At 47.5% G+C, this 4,630-nt stretch overlaps 1 pseudogene; it reads left to right on the top strand.

Annotated features, from left to right (window-relative positions):
* The first annotated feature begins 648 nt into the window (after window positions 1-648).
* On the top strand, window positions 649-2,004 carry LOC146205997 (uncharacterized; annotated as a pseudogene).
* Window positions 2,005-4,630: the final 2,626 nt, after the last annotated feature.

Genomic DNA, 4,630 nt, shown 5'->3' with positions numbered 1-4,630 from the left:
TGTAGTGGACAGGCAAACAGTTTGTTGGTGTCTCACACGGCACCATTATGACAAAAGTTCGCAACCTTGGATTAAAAGAGAAAATATACAACTTCATAGCTAGTATCTAAGAGGGGCGAAGCTACCAGTTCCACGTTGGCCAGGAGACCATTTCTATCCGCGTGAACTAGGTAGGCGTCCCTCCGGGTTCCGTGATCTTCCCAACTTTTTTTTTATATAGTTATGAACGAGCTACCGAGACACCTTATGGACTTGCTGAAGCGAGTGGTTTAAGCCGACAACGTCACAGTGTTTACACATCACGGGTCTATCGGTGAGCAGGAGGATGTCTTACAAAGAGTTCTGACATCATTCATGACTACGTCAAGGAAACTGGTTTACACACTTCCCCGGATAAAACCGAGTGCGTTGTCATTCACGGTGGCCGGTCCACCTCAAGAAAACAGGAAGAGAAACAGCATTTAGAACTTTCCATCGGCAACCAATCCTTCGAGCAGCGAAAACCCGCTATCCAAATGCTTGGTATGCACCTGGACGAAAAATTCACAGCTAACACTTGTATCAAAGGCGTCGCGAAGACTACCAAAGAAATTCTGCACGTTTTTCGCATAATCAGTGACCCGCTCAGGCACAGTAAACGGACGTGAAATGCGGCAATTCTTCGAAGGTTTTCTCGACGCCAGCATCATGTACTGCCGTATCATCCTCTAAACCGTACCCAGTTGCTCGCGCTCAACCGCTTGCTGAACGAGGCCAGACGCATCGTCACGGGATTTCTGAAGTACACACCTCTTAATGCGCTCAAGAGCTTCAGCAAGCTCAATGACCTGTCAGAGCTCCTTGACATGCACACTCGCACGCAGGAGACGAGGCTCCTTAGCACAAACGCTGGGCAGCACATACTCTTGCTCCTCGGGCACGATGACCACGTATCGCCCATTTTTCCAGCAAGACTTCGCCGTTGGAAATCACGTCACCCACTGAGGGGAACCCACTTCCACTTCATATGGATGCTCATTAGCGAATTCGGCGTCGGCATTACGCCAAAAGGCATGCAAAGGCTACGAGCTTATTGCATTCATCTGAACGTGTAGTGTGCACGGACGCTGCACTTCCTGCAGAGGGCAGCAGTCAAACTTGCTATGCCACTGCTTCGTACAACGAGACAACCGGAAATCAGGACCGATATCACCATACATTGGCATTAGCGCCATTCAGTACCCAGTACCCAGGCCGAGCTAATGGCCATCTTAGACTATTTGGAATCGGTTTTCACAACTTCGTTTCAAACTGATCCCATTCACAGTCACGTGTATACAGACTGTCAAGTTGCCTGTCGGGCATGCGCCAACGTTATAATAAGGGCTCTGTACTGCAGAAGACAAGGCATAACGCATCCTTGGGCCGCGAACGCGGTCAGCATGTCACCATTCATTGAGTCCACGGTCATTGCGGTATCCCTGAAAATGAGAAGGCTCATAGACTAGCGCGTGCTGATCTCTCTACTGCGCTAGCCAGAGTTTCCGATGCTCCATCTCCTTCCTTCGTTACCACATTAGGTAGCAGATCCTATCGCGGACAGTCATTCGATCAAACTACATCGTGCCGCCTACCTCACGCCAGTGGGCAACCCCCTCTCTATATTTGCGCTTCTACCGAAGGTATTTACGCGGCGAGAATCGATCCTGCTGCGGCGGATACAGCCACCATTCTTACGCCTTTCTTGCTGAACCGTTTTTCCCGAGGTGGCACGACGCCCGCTGTGTCCACTTGTTATGGAAATGTCCGCTCAATATATAATCTCGGCTTCGTGCTCTAGACACCATTAAACGGGGACCATGGCCTTCTCCTCTCTGGACCTGTGCCTGCCTTAATCTTTCACCTCATACAGTGCCATCGCGCTCTGGCGGCCAGTCCTTGCACTTATCCGTCGGAGCTAGGTGCCGCTGGTCGGCGATCAGCTCCACAACGTCCACGAGACGCATGCAGCTACCACTTAGCTAACCCCATGAAGTCCGTCGATAAAACGGAAGCAGATTATTTCTTCTATTTTACCACGCCCTCCCTCCTTTTCACCGTAGTGGCTTCGAATGTAGAATAAACGTGGTTTCAATCTATCAGTCGGGTTACGGCGGAGCACCAGAAGGTGTGCAACATATCAGGCTCCCAGGACCGAATTGCCCGTGCCCGGCGTACGTCCCTGGCACGCGCCGCTCCAATTTTCTCCGCAGTCCGCCGCTTGTGCGCTACAGGCCTCATCATCCTACCAACCAGCGGAATGAAGAGGGGGGGGGGGGGGGGGGGGGGGGGGGGGCGCTTGGGGGTACCCTATCCTGCCTAGACTGGACGGTGAAATGGATGCTGCTGAGAGGCCATTTTCCATTTTATGTGTCCTCTCGAACTGAGAAAAAAAAAAAAAAAACAAAAAAAAAAGTGAGAGGGAGTCCGGACCAGCAAAAGCTTTGCCAGCCTTAAAACCAATTAAAAATAACTAAAAAAGAGCAGAAGCTCGAGATAAAAAAAAAAGCACTTTTTAAAAGCGATAGAAGGTATTAAAAAAAATTAAAAAAAAAAAACCAGGTCCATGTCGCAAGGTGGTCCACGCTGGTTTAAGAAGAATAAAAGGAAAAACCCAGAAGGTAGCATCAAGACCTGCAAATGAAACAAAACAGGAACCAGAACCAGAAAAGAAGGGAACAGCAGCAAAACAACAGTCATACCAAATGACAAATAACGTACGGAGAGGGAGGCTGACGTACAAAACCCGAAACATAAGAAAAAGGAAGACTGAGGTAGAAAAGTAAACAGGACCGTCCAAAACAAAGAAACAAAAATCGGGTGAACAATAGAGAATTGCAGTCTTTTACGGCATTGTAATCGTTGGTCCACAAATTAAAGAGAAAAAAAAAATACTGATTTTAGGAACAGAAGAATCAAGCAAAAGAAAAAAAATTGCCGACACCACAGACAAGAGGTAGGAGATGAGAAAGAATGGCAAAACCTAGACAAAACATTAAGAGAGAAAAAAAAACTATTAAATCTTTTCTGATGCGAAAAGACGTCCGTCACTAAACCAAATTATATTAACCGCAAAATGCACGGGTAAGAGAAACGATGGAGGAAGATGCATAAAAAAAAAAAAAAAAAAAACTACTGCATCACGATACCGGACTCGTGTGACAACCGCAGCAGAAAAGGCAAAATAAGTAAAATGCCACATATCACAGAGGAATAAGAAAAATAAACACGACTCCACTCATTTCATAGCAGTATGCATGCTGCCCATACGGACCTGGCTCTGTAGGCAAGAGTGACTGCAGTCACGGGCACATCCAGAAAAACTAAAAGGCATGCCTTAAGCACTCTGCTCAACACAGGAGCACGGAGCCCTCCCCTGTGCAGAGCGTGGTAGGGGGTCTTCAGGACTCTCCGATGAGACCCTCGCCCCCACCACCGTCAGGCTCAAGCACAGGATCAGCAGGTCGTCCGCTGGTGCTTGTAAAAACCAAGATGGAGAGTTGGCGGCATCGATGGGCACGCCACGACCTGCGCACTACAGTCTAATGGACACGTAGAAACGTGATCCAGTAGGCATAAGTGACCTGCGCACTACAGCCATAGGCGCCCCCATGCAGGCAAGTGGGCGTGTCCGAATCAGACAGGCTGAAAGGAAGAGCAATCTTCCTCCTCTGTACAGAGCGTGGTTGGGGGTCGGCAGAATACTCCGAGGAGTCCCTCATTCCCAGTCTCAAGTACAGGATCTAACGGAAATACACTGGTGCTTGTAGAGCCAAGGATGGACTGTTGGCAGCAGCAGCGTGCACGCCACAACAGGACACAGGTCAAAAATGCACCCAAGTAATGAGGCAGCCAGAAAAAAAAAAAGAAAAGAGGGAAGAAAAACAATGGATTCAAGAAAAATATTATATATATATATATATATATATATATATATATATATATATATATATATATATATATATATATATATATATATATATACTGGATTAGGACAGAAATAAAGCGAAAAAGAAAACGCAAAGGTAACCTTTCAGAGGAGATACGTAGAAAAATAAACCCTGCGGCACATAATTTAAAGAATGCGAAATAGCAAGCAAATTGTTCACTTAACAGAATGATGTCAGCGACAATAGTCAGGTATAGTGCTGCTTATGTGTTGAACCATTTGAATTAAAATTGCACAAGCGACCGGATTCCGAAGCAACGTCGGGTATTGAGACGTTGTTATATCTGATGAGCAAAAAGACTTCAGGCGAGAAACAAAAGGAGCAGTAAGAGAGCTGTCTTGGAAGTAGTGACTACTTCCTACTACTACTAGGGCGGAATAGAGAACGGCGGATACGCCGACGAGATCAAGGAAGCTCAGCGGGAGGTTTCTCGAGGTAGGCCGGCTTAAGACGGTCCAGCGACACCACCTCTTCGCGACCCCTTAGTAGGATTGTCAGTCTTGGGCGTCTTGTAGAGGACAAGATAGGGCCTATTGTAGGAGGGTGTATGAGGCGCCTTTACAGTGTCTCGCCGGATAAAAACGTGGGTGAAAGACCCTAGGTCAGTAAGCGAAAAATGCGCCGTTCAGAAGAGAGGTGGGCATGGGCGCCGCTGCTGAATG

The sequence above is a fragment of the Amblyomma maculatum genome, chromosome 1, assembly GCF_055883805.1.
Source record: "Amblyomma maculatum isolate TAMU_Amacu chromosome 1, ASM5588380v1, whole genome shotgun sequence".
Classification (NCBI taxonomy): Eukaryota; Metazoa; Arthropoda; class Arachnida; order Ixodida; family Ixodidae; genus Amblyomma; species Amblyomma maculatum.
The sequence above is the reverse complement of the archived record's forward strand: the minus strand, read 5'-3'. Positions and strand labels throughout refer to the sequence as shown.